Source organism: Trachypithecus francoisi, unplaced genomic scaffold (assembly GCF_009764315.1).
Source record: "Trachypithecus francoisi isolate TF-2019V2 unplaced genomic scaffold, Tfra_2.0 Contig00586, whole genome shotgun sequence".
Lineage (NCBI taxonomy): Eukaryota > Metazoa > Chordata > Mammalia > Primates > Cercopithecidae > Trachypithecus > Trachypithecus francoisi.
In genome coordinates this window covers 6,182,036-6,199,511 of record NW_022680749.1, presented here as the reverse complement: position 1 = coordinate 6,199,511, position 17,476 = coordinate 6,182,036, and the positions used below count along the sequence as shown (strand labels likewise).

The 17,476-nt window shown below is 40.9% G+C and overlaps 1 long non-coding RNA gene across 1 annotated transcript in view; it reads right to left on the bottom strand.

Moving 5' to 3' along the window:
- LOC117086107 overlaps nucleotides 1–8,586 on the bottom strand; it is a 114,309-nt gene extending 105,723 nt beyond the window's left edge. Inside the window, exon 1 of the long non-coding RNA XR_004438201.1 lies at nucleotides 8,330–8,586. This is a non-coding gene — a long non-coding RNA (uncharacterized LOC117086107). The remainder of the gene's footprint in view (nucleotides 1–8,329) is intronic.
- Nucleotides 8,587–17,476: the final 8,890 nt, after the last annotated feature.

Here is a 17,476-nt window from a genome sequence, read left to right as displayed (position 1 = left end):
ATTCTGTTGTAAACTTATCTTCTCTAACCTTCTTTAACCTTACTATTTCAGCATGTCATAATGTATGTATGTTCCTGCTAAGTGTTTTCTTCTTTAAGAGTCCATGGTGCACAAGATAAATGAGTCATCTAGGTAATTTTTTTCCTGTCATTTCCATTGGGTGATGGTAGCTTGATGCTGTTGAAGTCTATTTCTGGAAAGACACACCTATCCCCTGAAAGAAAAAGGTTTAAGTAGAGGGGGATTTTCCAGGACAACACTTAAATTTCATGTTTGCTTGACTCATAGAAATGTATCAGTTTACAGACTGAAGGATCTTAGAAATCACCTTGCTTAACACTTAGCTAGGAGGGAGTGGAGGGAGTGACATATGAAGGAGAAGCTGACAAGGAGTAGACTTGTGTTCTAGTTTTACCTCTGCTATTGAGAAAACCACATTATCCCCTTGTGGTCCAAGTTTATCTACTTGTGAATGGAGGCTTTAACTATATTTTAAAAATATGACCCCATCTAACTTGGGCTTGAATAACCTTGTCCAATCACTTAATCTTTCCATACCTCAATTTTCTCACTTGTAAAGTGAGAATAATAATAGTTTCTACCGTAAAGGATGTTATAAAGATTAAATGTCATAAAAGATTAAATATGTCATTATACACATATATTTATACACAGTGTATGTGTACATGTGTGTGTGTGTGTATACGCATACACACACATACGTACACACACATATAGAAAGAACAGTGTTTGGCAGTTAGTGTGCACTCGGTAAAATTTGCTACCATATAAGAATATTATAGTTATTGTTATTAGGCTGTGATTCTTTCTTCCTAACATATGAAATTCCAAAAGTCCAGCCCAAGAAAGTGTATCACAAGTTACACAATGATTACCAGTTAATTCCACATTTTGTGAACTTCTACTGAGCATGAATACCTAAACTAAGCGAGGCACCTACCCCCACCTATCCACGCACACACTATAATACACCATTTTCCAACATGGCAAGTGGCCCACAGCTGAACCATTTACACAGCCACATCTCAAAGGCAGACGGGTAATCCAATGATAATGTATAGGCGCCTTTCCCCACCACAATTTATTGTATTCTAATTATATAAAAGTGCTCTGGGAAGCAACCTAATCACGAACAATTTAAATTTTGCATATGAACAAAGAGTTTCCAGTGTAAATTCCCAGATCTCATTATAACAAACATGGATGAGATACAGCTACAGCCTGGCCTACACAAATGCCTTCAAAATATTCTCAACAGGGAGTAGGACTGGATGACTTCCAATGATTCTTCTAACCCTAGAATACTAGTATTCCATTGGCTAATATTACATTCAAAATGTAGGAAGTCAAATTGAAAATAATTATAAACAAAGGTTTATTCAGGGTGTTTATTTAAAACTATGTAGTAAGGGTTAAGGCTGGAACTTTATATTCCACTAGCCACTTTCTTTGCCCTGCTTCGAGTGCCTTCATCGGGTTAACTTCCTTTTTAACACTGGCTTACACTCACTTTCCTGGGGTAGTTGGTTTCTCCAGGTTCTTAACTTTCAACATGCTCTAACAAGCCACTCTCTTGCTTCTTCAAACAGGTTTGACCAAAGCTGTGCCCCTTCCTCCTATAGAAATAATGTTGTAGTATGGTTTTTCAGAATCCCCAGCCTTTTCAGGTTGCAATTACCAGCTACCCTGTACCTTCTCGGTTTTTATTTCAGCCTCTGTATTAAAAAAAAAAAAAAGGAAAGAAAGGAAAAAAGCAGATGATTTTTTAATCCTTCCAATTAACATTTTATAAAAACAATCACTTCATGTCTGCAGTCTGAGTGGGGCTGGGGGGAATTAAAGGGCCACGGTACATCATAAATTGGCTAAAAAGAAACACTTTGAGCCAATTCACTGGGGACAGTCCCTGCAAAACCAGAATGTCTAGTCACTTTGACCTACAGCAAAAAGTGTCGAATAACTAGGACAAGTCTAGTGCAAACCACTGGTCTAGTCGTTAAACCCTAGCACAGCCACAGGGTAAATGGGGCCACACTCAGACCCAGCAATTAAAGAAGCAATCTGGTGGAAAAAGGAACATTGAGTTTTTTTCTTTTCCTTTTAAGTTTTTTGTTTTATTTTTGTTTTGTTTTGTTTTGTTTTCCCTCAGAAGGACCTGAAAACGTAAGTGATGAGAGGAACAGCACTCTGGCCAATATTTTGGAGTTTCCTACTTAGGAAATCAACATAATCTTTTCTACCTAAGTAAGGTGAAACCACTTTGTTATCTCAGGAGCTGCTGCTGCTGGGAGCCAGGCTCATGGCAGCCTAGTGGATGAGGCCCTGTTTTCTGTTAATGTGTTTATGGTTTACACAGAGAAAATGATAGCATTTTAAGAGGCAAAAGAAAATCCTTGGCCAGCAACCGGGCAGCCTTCTAGCCTTCTGTCGGAAGTTGTGCTAAAAGGCAGTTGACAACTTGAGGCTCACTGTTCTGGGTATACGAGAGTTTCAGGCAGGTGGATCAAGGCAGTGATGAAGAATAAGAATCAGAGAGCTAACATTTCGGCTGTGGCAGCTCTGTGGTAGTTCCTGTGTGAAGCCCTTTATAGGTATTAGCATACTTAATAGTTTCAGTAACCCTAGGAACCGTTTCTATTAATGTCCCCATCTTTCAAGTAGAGAAACTGAGGCACAGTTATAAGAAAATTATAGGTCACAGAACTAGAAAACCATCATATCTCATCAATAAGACACCCACCATACATTCGTCTCCTGCAGCATCTCTGGCTGAGCTTTTTGTATCTTCTTTCAGAGCAACTGCAGCAAGATGCCCTTGCTTATAAGGTACAAAAGTCAAGACCCAGTAACACCTCCTACATTTATTTGAATAAAGGCATATAATTTTCAAAAAGTAATGCATCTTATTGGGCCCCACAACAGCTTATGGGGTAGAAAAGGCAACACTATTTATTTTGCTTCCATATTCTTTTTGAAATTATATTCCATGACTAAGCATTCTCTGTGATTAAACTTTTAGAAGTTTCTTTCAAAACAATAATTGTCAAGATAGAGTAAGTCGACAACTTTACCCATTAGTGGCAGGAAAACAGACAGGTCATCTTGTCTGGAGCAATGTCTGAATGTGCAGTGAGAGAGGGAAAGTGCAACTCATGAAACCACAGGGATGGTAGCCAGGACACCCCAAGGAGCTCAGAGACTCGTAAGCACAGGGAATGATTCGGGGTATTTTCTCTGCCTTGTTTCTACAGGCTTTTGAAAACTAGGCCCAAATACAGTAAGCACTTCTGAAAGATAGAGTCATTTGGGAGTTGACATTTTCCCTAAATTCCCTCTCTTCTATTTTTACTCCCGTTTCTAAGTCATGGTATAAACGTGCAGGCTCTGTACATATCTAGAGCAGTGATCAAGTCCCAACTTCTACATTTACTAATAGTAGGACCTGTAGCAAGGTACCTCATCAGTCTGGGTCTCAATATTTTCATCTGAAAAATGGGGATATTGGTGGAGAAAATCAGAGTAATGTAGATTGTGCTGAGTATAGCTTTTGGTACTTACTAATCATTGAAGAGCACAATCCTCATCTCTACCCCGATTAATGTTTCTATAAGTAAGTATGTGAATAAGGCATAACTGGTAATGTACAATATTTTCAGACTTTCAAAAAGCCTTGATAAAATTTCATACCTGTGGCCACATTGGGTCACATAGCATCAGAGAACTGACTATCTCAAGGCTTTGAAATGTATTTTAAAACAGGACACAACAGATTCGGATGATCATACACTTCACTGTGTCAAAAATTGCTCACTTTGGGGTTCCCCAGAGATTTGTTCTTTGAATAATCTTGTTTGACATTTGAATAGATGACTTAAAAAATCAAATCCTAAAATGCCTGCCAGTAACACAAAGAGTTGCTGGGCAGTAAAATGCCTATCAAAATGATAAAGTTAAACATCAGGCCAAATGTTTAAGACTTGCAAGAGACCCACTTAAAAGCTTAGTTGAAATCAAGCAATTTTGAATTTGAGCTTGAATCCTGTCACTTGTTAGATGCATGAAGTGGGGCAACTTATTTAACCACTCCATCTCTCTGTTTCTTCACTTATAAATTGGGAATGCTAAGAGTGCCTGCTTCATAGGTTGTAAAGATTACATGAGATAATCCAAATGAGGTCCTTCCTCAGCACTATGTGTAAGCATACAAAGCGACTGATGAATTTTAGTAAATGGTGGTGCTGGTGACAGTGGTGGTGAGGTGGTCATATGATGGTGCTGATGATGGTGATAGTAGTGGTAGTGGTGTTTATAATGATGATCTTTGTGGTGATGGTGGGGGTGTGCATAATGATGATAGTGATGGTGATGGTGGCAATGGCGATAGCGGTAGTGGTGGTTATAATGGTGGTCTTTGTGGTGGTGGTGGTGAGGTGGTCATAATGATTATGGTGATGGTGATGGTGATGGTGATGGTGATAGTAGTGGTAGTGGTGATTAGAATGGTGGTCTTTGTGGTGCTGGTGGTGAGGTGGGCATAATGATGATGGTGATGGTGATGGTGATGGCGATAGTAGTGGTAGTGGTGGTTATAATGGTGGTCTTTGTGGTGGTGGTGGTGGTGAGGTGGTCATAATGATGGTGATGGTGATGGCGATAGTAGTGGTGGTGGTGGTGAGATGGTCATATTATGATGGTGACAGTAGTGATAGTGGTGGTTATAATGATAGTGGTGGCCATGGTTGTGGTAGTTGTGATTATCATGATGGTAATGGTGGAGTTCTTTCAACTGCCATCCTATGCCAGCTCTTTGCTAACAATGCTCTTTCCTTGGCAAATAGTCACATTTCCACCTGAATTTAAGAAACATGAAAGTGTTCTCTGAAGCATCTGCTGGCCTACAACATAGAACTGACTACTCTGGATATGTGCCTTCTCTGTTACCCATCTTTTTTTTTTTTTTTTTTTTTTTTTTTGACAGTCTTGCTCTGTCGCCCAGGCTGGAGTGCAGTGGCATGATCTCGGCTCACTGCAAGCTCCACCTCCCGGGTTCACACCATTCTCCTGCCTCAGCCTCCTGAGTAGCTGGGACTACAGGTGCCCGCCACTGTGCCCAGCTAATTTTTTGTATTTTTAGTAGAGACAGGGTTTCACCATGGTCTCGATCTCCTGAACTTGTGATCTGCCCGCCTGTAGATATCCATTCTAATACCTGTAATGTCTTATTGTATTTTTGTATTTGTATCCCTAGTTCCCCTTGTAGACTATAAACTCCTTGAGGGTAGGAATATTATTATTCTTTATATCTCCAGTGCTAGTACAGTGCCAAGCTCATATAGGTAGTTAATAAGTGTTTGGGAATAAATGGTAAAGGAATGAATGAATGAATATATAAATAAAATGGCAGCAAAACCATGGGCATTACTTGAAAGGCAATAATGTGTAAAGGACCTGTTTCTGTACTTTAAGAAAAATGTAAAACTAGAAAAGTTCCAATATACTGAATTTGGAGGGTGATGGAAAAAGAATAAGGGTAGTAAGGCTTTAATTCTTAGACTCACGAGGACATGAATAAGGTGAATAAGTACACAGTCACAAAATAGCAGAACATTGCAACTCAGACTTAGAACCGTGAAGTCTGAAAGTATTACTAGAACAATAAAATCAAGTACTGCTTTCATCATGGATGAATGTCTGAATCCAAGAGCTAATTCAAGCTGAAAAATACAAATGGGTTTTCTAAAAACTGAAAATAATTCACTGACAGTTGCTGAAATCCCATTTATATTGTCATCCAATTCAACAAGTTAGTAAGGAGCACCTACTCGTAGGCTTGGGACTGAAATACAGACATGAAAAATACAGCTCCTGCCCTGAAGAAACTTATATTTTAGTGGGAAGACAGATGTAAATAATTATCTATACAGTGCTTCTCAAATTATCTATGGTAAGGAATCACTTTTTTCCATTTCCAATGTGTCACAGACTGTTACTTTTAGAAAACACAATAAAAATAAACTATTAGAAAAATAAAATTATCTAAATATACACAAAATATAAGCCCCAATTTTCTGTAGTTATTCGAGTCAACAAACAAAATTACTGTAGAATTGCTATAACTGTTACAAAATCATCAATTTCTGCACTTTTGTCATCATGGAATATTAACAATTCGCAGACCAGCAGGGGTCCATAAGCCATATTTTAGTACTACTGACATATTGACATTTCATACAGTACGTTTGTTGCTTTAACAGAGATAATAATTGGAGAATAGGACAAGAAGTTTCTAAGGAAACTTAGATTATTTGGGAACCAAGCGTACTTGACTGATATATAATCCTCAAACCTTACCTATCCCTCAGACTGAAAGACTATTTTTCTTTTCCTCTCCAGTATCTATTTTCTTAAGAATATAGCCCACATTTCCTGCCTCATCACCATGCCAGGACTATTTCATAGCCTACAACAAAATAGCATCACTACACTTTTTCATATTTCTCTTGTAATATTTATATCCTGCCATCTGAGATAGCTATTGGTCTCTTTTCCCATTAGATGTTAAGCTCCTCAAGGGCAAGAGCTTTATCGTACTTACCTTAACAGCCTCCACAGCACCTGGTACGTAATCAATTATTGCTTGTGGAATGAGTGAAAAAAATGAAGTAATGAATGAACAAGTGAACCAGCTACTACTCAGTGCCTCCAAAAACAGATTATTGAGATGTACTATGTTTTAATGTATTTGATATCAAAGGTTAATGCATCCCTTTGGACTTAAGCTGCTGGAATCACTTAATTTTTCTATACTTGGTCCACATGTGAAATTCCAACCAACATCATGAAAGTTTGATTAAACAGACCAAGAACAGTATACATGATGGATGTCAGTTCCCCCAGGGCAGGATGTGGATCTGGAAACCAGAAGACTTGACACTACAGAGCTGAAAGTTCTCAAAAGGAGAGCAAGTCCCCTGCCCAGAGTAAAATGATGTGTACTTCACCTCCAAAGAAGAAACAACACAAGTTCAGAGACACGGAGGTGTCTGGATTAAGTCCTCATATTTTGAGCCTGTCCTTCCTCTCATAAGTTCCACTCCTTTTTCATACTGTATTCACTTCCCATCATAAGGGGTAAAAACCAGAGGATTCAGAGGTATTGCAAAAATATTTCCAACGTAAGGTGGCAAAAGGACAAAGCAGTTTCAGCTTCCGAGATTATTCTAGCTCCTCAGAACCTCTTGTTGCCCTTGAAGCTGGTTTCCTGGAGCAGCTAAGATTTCCAGGGCTCTGCAAGCAGCTAGAGATATCTGGTGAGTGATCAGAAGGCTTCTGGGCGGAGGCCCAGCTGGGATTCCTTCCAAACCATATCTGCACCACCTGTAACTCTTTAGTACATTTGCCTGCCAGAAGATCGACCCAAGCCTGAAGGGGGATGGGGAAAGCTGCCATTCCAGAAAGAACCACCAGCCAGCTTTGGCAGCAGAAGGGCGTCCTTGTGCGTTGAGAAGGAGTCAGGACTTCCAGCAAAGGGCACCTCGCCAGCCCTGGTATGCAGATCCAGGACCTGTGCCCACTCAGCCTGCCCCAACTTGCCCAGGAGAGAGAGAGGCCAGGGAAAAATGGGAAAGGTGTTCATTCCCCTACCTCCTTCCAGTTCCAGCCAGTTCCAGGCTCCTTTGAAGTCTGGGCCCAGGAGACATGACCAGTACTAATGCTGGGGCTTTTTCAGTGAGCCGCTGAGATTCAGGTTTTTTCTCCTTCTATGGAAGGCAGACCAACATAAATCAAAAAGCACAGGCTTTGAGAGCAGATAAACCTCAATTCAAATCCTGTCTGGGCCATGCACTGGGTTTAGAAACCCAAGGAAGTTATTCAACTTGTCTTAACCTTGGAGTTGTTATTTGTGAAATAGCATTAATCTAACCCAGAGTTTCTCAGCCTCAGCACTATTGACATTTTGGACTAGATACGTTTTTATGGGAGTGGGAGGAACTGTCCTGTGCATTATAAAATATTTAACAGCCTCTCTGGCCTACCCACTAGATGCCAGTAGCACTCTCCCTCTCCCAGTGGTGACAACCAAATAAACGATTCCCAATAGTGGCTAATATTCCCCTTGGGGGAGGGAGCAATAAATCACCCCCATTGGAGAACCACTAACCCAATTTTTAGGATTGTTGTTTTTTACATATTAGTACAATTATAGAGAGTCTAGTACCTATGAATGAACAAAAGAAAAGTACCCAAGAATTATTAACTCCTGTGGCAGATGCCATTACCACTCCACCCACATCCCCTCAGCTCTCACCTCAGTACACTGATGGGGCTTCCCACAACTGCCTGGGACTCTCTGGCCTTAGGAGTACAGTTTGTCTGCACACAAAGCAATTTCAGTGTTGATGCCTTCAGAAACAGGCCTTAACCACTGATAGGTGATGAGTTGGTGTATAAATACCCCAGCTTCCCATCTGCTTAGTTGAGATAACTCTAAGGAGTGTCCTCCACTATTTCCCAGAAATTCCTAGTAAGATCAGACTCCATTTTCTATAGTGGTAACTGGTTGTATAACACACCCCCTCCCTATCCAGTTTTCCTACTACCCCACAGGTATTTCCTAGGATTACTTCCCAAACTCTACACAACTTCCTTTATCTTTCATGTGTTTCTTTTGTGTGTGTGTGTGTGACGGAGTCTCACTCTGTCACCCAGGCTGGAGTGCAGTGGCCGGATCTCAGCTCACTGCAAGCTCCGCCTCCCGGGTTCAGGCCATTCTCCTGCCTTAGCCTCCCGAGTAGCTGGGACTACAGGCGCCCGCCACCTCACCTGGCTAGTTTTTTGTATTTTTTAGTAGAGACGGGGTTTCACCGTGTTAGCCAGGATGGTCTCCATCTCCCGACCTCGTGATCCACCCGTCTCGGCCTCCCAAAGTGCTGGGATTCCAGGCTTGAGCCACCGCGCCAGGCCCATGTGTTTCTTTTAGGAACCTACTACCTACAAATTATGCCTTCTATTTCTTTCTTCTTCTTCTTTTTTTTGTGTGTGTGTGTGTGTGTGTGTGTGTGTGAGATGGAATCTTGCTCTGTTGCCAGGCTGGGGTGCTCTGGCACCATCTCGGCTCACTGCAACCTCCGCCTCCCGGGTTCAAGTGATTCTCCTGCCTCAGCCTCCCAAGTAGCTGGGATTACAGGAGTGCACCACCACACCTGGCTAATTTTTGTATTTTCAGTAGAGATGGGGTTTCACTATGTTGGCCAGGATGGTCTTGATCTCATGATCCACCCATCTCAGCCTCCCAAAGTGCTGGGATTACAGGCGTGAGCCACCATGCCCAGCCTATGCCTTCTATTTCTATGAATGTTCTCCCTTACTGATTTATCAGGTTTCTCATTAGTACTTACCCAGGTCATGGTGTTTCCGATTTTTTTAAGTACCACAAATAAACTACTGTTCTGCTCTGGGACTACTGAAAATTGTGATGCACACATTCCATATGGTCTCAATGCATGTAGAAAATAAGAAGTTAAAATTTTCACTTCTCACTCAGTCCCTGAGCCCAATCTAACCACCATATTGCTGCCACACAGCTTCCTTCTAAAATGTACATCAGACCATGTCCGACATGAACCTAGTGGTCTTGTCCATTGCTATAACCTCAGTCCCTAAAACCACAACTGGCACATGGTAGGTACCTAGTGCTATCTGTTGAATTACTAAGTGACTGTCGTTTTCATGCTTAAAATCTTTGCATGCTTCCCCATGTTATCAGTAAAAGAAAAAGGCCAAACTCCTGAAATGGTACATAAGGCAGAGGCTCCATGGCTGTATCTCTGCTTCCTTCTCCAACTTCATCTCTCACCACTTATGCATTCTCCCTTACTCCAAAATATATACAAATAACCTGTATTTTAGCCATCCCGTACTCGTGGTTCCTATAAAATTACATTCTTTTTATGCCTGTGTTTTTGCATATGTTGCCCACTCGAGTTGATACCAACAGGTTCCTGCAGAGGCTGCTCAACTCTGACTTCCTCTGGATGACCTGCCCTGATCCCTTTGAGTAAGGGTAGCCTTTTACTGCTCCCATTACACTATTGAAATTTCTGGTTTGCTCAATAATCTATCCCACCAGAGAGAGAGTGTTTTGAAGTAAGAGGCCGTGTCTTTGCTTTGCAGTTATTCCCAATGCTTGACATATTTTAGGTGCTCAGAAAATAAATGTGCATTAATAAAAGGCTTTGATTGTTCTCCGTAGTAATATTTGGAAGATGCTTTAGTATGTTGTCCTCATTCCTCTAAATCAGCAACTGGCTTATGCCTAGAGAGAATATTGGGGAATCTTAGGGATTCCCTAACTGCTAACCACCTTCAGAAAGATAAACCACAGGTACACAAACCGCATTATCTAAGCTTCCTATTGTTACAATTTGGCTTTACTAATCATGAGAAGAACCTAGTGCCTTGGCCAAGGAATAATGTGACCTGCCACCTAAGCTTATAGAGGAGGCTCAGTGTATGAAAACAAACTCCTCCCACATTGCACAACCAAGTGGGTGGCTGTCATGAGAACCCAGAAAAGCTGTTTGGAAGTGGTTCTCTTCATTGAGCTGAGCTCTTTCAAACCAGCATAGCTTCAGGAAGGAATGTTTACAAATTCAACATAAGGCCTTAAACCTTGCAGCTCAAGCCCCATACTGGTGAGCTGGTTTTATGGAGACAGAGGGTAGAAAACAAGAGAAGAAGATGTACTGGTTCTGCTTCAAAGGCCCAATTAATTCTACATCTAAATCACCTTTAGAGAGAAGCATCTAGCTGGGACACAATGACCCCTCCTCACTTCCCCACCCTTCTTCAATTCTCACCCTCCAAAACAAAGCTGATTAAAAAGCCCCAGACATTTCCTTTCCAAAACTACCCTGAGATTTGGATAAAATCTAATCACATGACTAAAGAAATTGTATTGAAAATGAAGAACATAATGAAAGACGAGTTTTCACTATATTGATTCAATCATGCGACCGACAAGCACTAAACATCTACTTATGTGAATAGCTCATGCATCAGGAGGCACTTGTTTGCCTCTGGAAAATGACATTACTTATAAGGTGCACATGCCCTCCAAGACAAAGTATCTTGTCAAATGCTGAATATGATGTCTAAAAAGTAATAGATGTTCACATGATGCTAAATCTCCTGTATCCTGTACTCTGTCAGTAAGGAGACATTAACTGAAGTCTCTCTTGTGAAGTCTGTCTTCCTGAGCTAAAAATCAACCAGCATCGATTTTCAACAAAATAGATGACATAGGTCCTCTACTAGGGCCACCAGCTAATGTTCCTCAGTTCCAATTTCCTAATCTTTAAATACCCTATTGATACCTGTTTATTTCACCAACATTCTAGCACTATGTAATTATCCCTAGTTCTCTAAGCCCTTCAGTCATTTGACCACTTATAAAACTTGAATGAAATATGAATGCTGTCTTTTTCTTCCTGTGTTTTTAAAAAATACCTTCCACTTAATAATACATGATAATATATGCCATCACAAGCACTCTTCAAGAGTATGATCTACACAGTGCAGGGGAGTCCCCTCAACTCAACAGGGAGTTCTTTGGGATGAGATTCTAGGAGTTGGTCCATTTGAGGCCGTGAAAGTTCCATGTAGAAACAAAGGTAAAGGCTGAACTTTCTCAGGAAGAGATCATAGAACCACCAAATGCCAAAGCTCAAAGGAATTCCTGGAGACCACAAAACCAGCTAACTCATTTGACAGCTGAGGATACTTTTGGATAAGCCAGGGAAGATATTTAAAATGCTCAAGTCCCAATAACAAGGAAGAGGAAGCCAGGCCAGGACTCAAGCATTCTGATATCCACACTCCTCTTTCTACTGCTCTGCACTACCTCTCAATGAGCATTACCATAACTGAATTCCACAGCCTCCTGAACAAGCTTGCCTGGCATTGGCATTGCCAGGCATTGGCAGTGTGTTTAGCCAGCAGTTTCGATAACCTACAGGAAGAGGTGAATGTTCTTTGCCATGCAAGTGCTAACCATCCCAGGTTACTTTCAGACCAGTAATTCCACATGGGCTTTATGAGAAGACTCAAAAAGTTACTTATCCAGGGCCTTATAGATAATTAATAGAATAATTACTTAGGAGCAGAGTAGAGACTAAATTCTAGTTCTCCTAACTTCCTATGTAGCATCCTTTCTCCTCCTTTAAAGTCTCCTACGCAGAGAAATCTCAAAGAGGAAATGATGGATTTCAACATTCAAGTCTCAAACCAATCATTTTGAAACCAACATACTATATAATATCCCATCCTACTTGCCAAACGTTGGCCAAAACAATCTCCTTCAGCTGAAACCTTCCTGGTACCAACTTTTCCTGCTACAGGCAAACACAAATCCAGCTAAAATAACTGCTACTGCTGTTGTAAATATTGTTATTACTCGTAGGGCTCCACAGAATGAGGGGTCATTCTCTTTTTATGTGCAGCAGTAGCAAGGGTGTTTAAATGTCATCTTTATGTTGACAGTATTTCAGAGGAAGGCATTAATGCCACATTCTATTTAGATAAATTTTTATTATATTGAAGGCCAGTGCGCTTCCATATTGGATTCTCTTGATGGACAAAAGACTCTGAAATGGCACCCAAAAAAGTATTTTTTAAAGCACTATTGCTCTTACAGAAAAAATTTGTAATCCTGACAAAAATGTATAGAGAAGGGTAGCCTGGCAGAATTGTATCAACAACACTAGTGATTTAAATTTGGTTTTACTTTAACTCATGGCCCTAACACCTTCCTTCTCCAAAGACTCCATCCCTGACTAATAGTCTCAATTTCTATGTGGTTTTCTTTTTTATATGTCATGCCTAAGATGTAATGAGTAGTTCAGCTTTTACACAGATTATCAGGTGAATTTAGGCAAATAGTATACACAGAAAGAAGGTCCTTTTTCAAAAGAGAGAGAGAGAGAAAGAGCAAGAAAGAAAGTGCAAAGAAATAAATTCTCCTGGTTATTTAGTGCTGGTAAAGAGAGTATCAATTAGCATAGCCCGTTTAAAACCATGATGGTGAGACCAAATTAGAGCCAGAAAATGTTCAATCTTTTTGACAGTCACTCCTGGAAATAACTCCTAGAAAAATTATGTAAGTAGAATATTCATTCCAATGTTAACCAGAATGGGAACAGTGGCTTATACGCATGAGAAAATAAGGATGTCCATTGTCATGTCGACTAAAATAGAAGAAGGGTTGTGAGATAAAAACTGGAAAAAACCTCAATGTCCAACAACAGAGATATACTGTAGTAAAATAGAGTATCAATGTGATTACATGTGTAGCCATTGAAAATAATAATTACAAAACGTATGTAAAAATATTTTTTAAATGAAACATTGGAGAATACAAAAGAATATGTACGTTTTAATTATAGTAATTTTAAAATATGTCATTCCCTGCTTCAAAACCTTCAACAGCTCACCACACAATCTCCTTAATATGGCCATTAGATCCTCCTTTGTCTGATCTCTATGTACCCCTCCAACCTTAACTCACCCCCCTCCCTAACTGCCTTGGCTCTGAGTGTTTAGAGACCTTAGAAATCACCTAAACATGTCACCCTCAGTGATCATCTGAGGCATCACTTCTTTGAGAAGGCATCCGTGACCTTCCCCACAGCCAGGCTTTCTATGTCAGCACTATCACACTGCATTGCAATTGCCTGTGCACTTTTCACTTGCCCCAAGTGGACTATGAGCTCCTTTTCAACTGAGATCTTGTCTATCTTTCTCACAGCTGTGTCCTAGAACCTGGCACAGTGCCTGGCATATGGAGGGGCTCGACAGATGTGCATTGGATGGATGAAAAAATAAAAGAGTGATCAATGAGTGAATCAGTGAAGGAATCAATGAGCAAATATCATTGCTACTAGCCTCTCTGCTTCCCACTTTGAGTGAGTAGCTGAATGCGTGTGGTCCTGTGTTCAATGCAGCAAATGCAGACAAGAAGAGAAGATAAAACATGAGAACCTGTGAATATTGAGGTCACTGAGCTGACCTCATTTTCAAATTGTTTTTAATACTGTGGAGAGTTTTGGGAGGTAAGGGGGTAGCTTTATTGAGATATAATTCACACACCACACAGTTCACCCATTTAAAGTGTAAAAAACAATGGTTTTTAGTATATTCACAGAATAATAAAATCATCACCCAAATCAATTTTAGAACAGTTTTATTACCACAGAAAGAGTCCCTCTACTGCCACGTTCATTAGCTATCACTCTCCACCCAATCTACCCATCCTCTTCAGCCCTAAACAACCACTAATCCTCAGCCTCTATTGATTTACCTATTCTGGATCTTTCATATAAATGGAATCATCTGATGTATGTTCTTTTGTATCTGGCTTCTTCCACATAGCATAATGTTTTCAAGGCTCGCCCATGTTGTAGCATGTATCAGTACTTCATTACTTTTTATGGCTGAATAATATTCCATTGCATGGACTACCATATTTTGTTTATCTATTCATCAGTTGATGGACGTTTGGGTTGTTTCACCTTTGGACTATTATGAATAATGCCGCTATAAACATTCATATATAAGTTTTTATATGGACATAATATTTTCATTTCTCTTGTGTATAGCTAGGATGAAATTGCTGGTTCATATAGTAACTGCATTTAACATTTTGAGGCACTGCAAGGATGTTTTCCAACGTGACTGCACCATTTCACATTCCCACCTTCAGTGTATGATTCCAATTTCTCCACATCCTCATCAACACTTACTTTTCTGGCTCTTTGATTATAGACATCCTAGTGGGTATGGAATGGTACTTTGGTTTTAATTTGCATTTCCCTGGTGACTAATGGCATTGAACATTTTTATATGCTTATTGGCCATTTGTATATTTAGTATTGTTCAAAATATATTTTCAATTTAGAAAAATGTTTAGAATGAGGAATAGTTTCTAATAAATAGGATGTACATAGGAGATCATTCTGACCTCATTAAGGTGCTAACCACCAAAGGTGAAAAGTGCAAATAAGAAGCCTTAATGACCTATAAGGGACAAAAGAGATAGCAAGCTTCATTCCTGACTCTGGGCAAGTTACCTAGCTTCTCCAAGCCCTGGTCTCAACATCTGTAAAATGGAATACTAACAATACCTATATTACAGGTCTGGTGTGCTAGTTAAATAAAATGTACATGTAAAACACATAGCATAGTCCCTAGCAAACAGTAAGAACTCAATAAATGTTTGGTGTATGGAACTATGGTAATTAAAATTAATCATGTTTTTAGCTACAGGACTTATGGAAGGCTTTATTATGCAAATATGCATTATGATTCTCAAAGTTAAGAAAGAATTTGTTTTCTAAATTTAATTGATCATGGAATCCTTTTCTCATAGGTCATCTGGCAGAGCACGTAGTCTAGGAACATGCTCTGGGAAATGCTAACCTACCTCTTCTATCTTTTACAGACCAGGAAAATGAGGCCCTGAAAAGAACTGCCCAAGATATTTAGTCACTTGATAACAAATCCAAGGAGAGAATCCAAGTTCTCCTCTTCCCGTATTCTTTAGTGAAATGCATGAACCCATCACCTTGAGAGTGGGACAAGAAGAAGCCCTATGTCCACCTGTCCCATACTCCATCTGTTTGGTCCACAAGCTCAGTCCCCACCCTCTCAGGCCCATCCTCATATTGTCATGGACTGGAGTAAGAGCACAAATGGAGGCCCACGTGACATATGTCTAACTATGTAACAGATGTAAGTCAAGTTGACAAACTGCTGAGGAAAATACGTTTCATCCTCCTGCCTTGGCAAGTGAACCTTCATAATGACCTGAAAGGCCAAGTTCAAATTCAGAACCCCTCAGAGTTCCTCAGTGAGTGTGACCCATGAGAGAGAGGATCCTGGAGCCTGAGGCTGCATCCCACTTCCTGCCATCCCTGGCTCTGTCCCACACTGCAAGCATCTTGTTAACATGCAGATAGACCCTGCTGGCCACGTATCCAAACTTCATCCATAGGCTGCGGTGACAGCAACCTCCCAGACCCCTTCAGAACTGGGGAGAGTGCAGGCTGACAGCAAGATGGACTCTCAGGAAGTCAGACCCAGGAAAAGACCTGTGAGTGAAACTGGGTTTGGGGCTGTTTGGGCAGGAATATGGGGTCCCAGGTACCTGAAGTCTGGAGGGGCATGGGCTCTGAGTGGATGTAGTCCCTCAGCCCTGCAAATGGAATACCCTGCAGGAAGCGGTATAGCAAGAAGGGGGCCAGAGCATGGCTACACCGGAGCTACCCATGTTCAAGGGCAGTGCTGTTCACTGTACCCATCTGAGAGCCGCAAGGATTGTTTCAGGGAAGATGCCTGAAAAGAAACATCTGTGAAAACGAGATTGCAAATCTTTTCCCTGAACCATGAGCTTTTTAACCGAAGCAGCCCTGCAGCCCCACTGCAGGAGGGTCAGCCCAGAGATTCATGAGCAGCCGTACTGGGAAGGCTTCATGTGACACACTGAGGCATTAAGAGGGGCACTCCAAGGTGACCTGGGGAGCCTTCTTTCAGCCCTCTGCTACCCCCATTTGGTAAATTATGGAAGATTAGTAAAAACTGAAAGGAGACTCAAGGCTCACATTATCTCTGGATGGTTTGCTACATGTAAATAATAAGAACTTGATGGTAGAAAGCAGATTGTCCATTATCATTAGTATGATTTCAGCCTGCTTTATGGCTCCTCGGCGAGTTGAAAACATATTTTTAGTTTTAATATCAAAACCTGTCAGAATTTGTTTTGCTAAAGCTAACAGAATGATACAGGTCAGATCAATTATTATGAGAAATTTCATTAAGGAAGTGCCATATGTGGCACTATAAAAAAGACAGAGCAGCACATATGGCTAGGAAGAAGGGATGGCACTGTGTCCCCTGCACGTGCATGACACTGTCACGCCCTTCAGCCCCTGTCACTGTGGCCATACTTGAATGGGAAACCCCTCCTCCATCTCCACCCCTGTCTTATGCTGTTCTCTCTCCCCCAAAACCTGTGCTCTGCTGGTGCCCCAACCCCGGAGACCTGACAACGAATTTAATGGTTGTCTGCAGAGGACTTGGTTAACAGGACTTCTGATATCCCAGGGAATGGAAACTTTCAAACAGGAGACAAAGAAAATGAATGAACAATTACAAGCAGGGGCCCAAGTCGGATTGAATGCTCTCTCTCTCTTTCCTGCTTGGTATCAGGAGTTAAGAACACCAGTTCTGGGATCAGACTACCTAGGTTTAGGTCTTGATAAATCAAATCTCATCTTGAATTGTAATCTTCATAATCCCCACATGTCAAGGAGAGGCCAGGTGGAGGTAACTGAATCACGGGGGCGGTTTCCCCATGCTGTTCTCGTAATAGAGTTCTCACGAGATCTGATGACCTTATAAG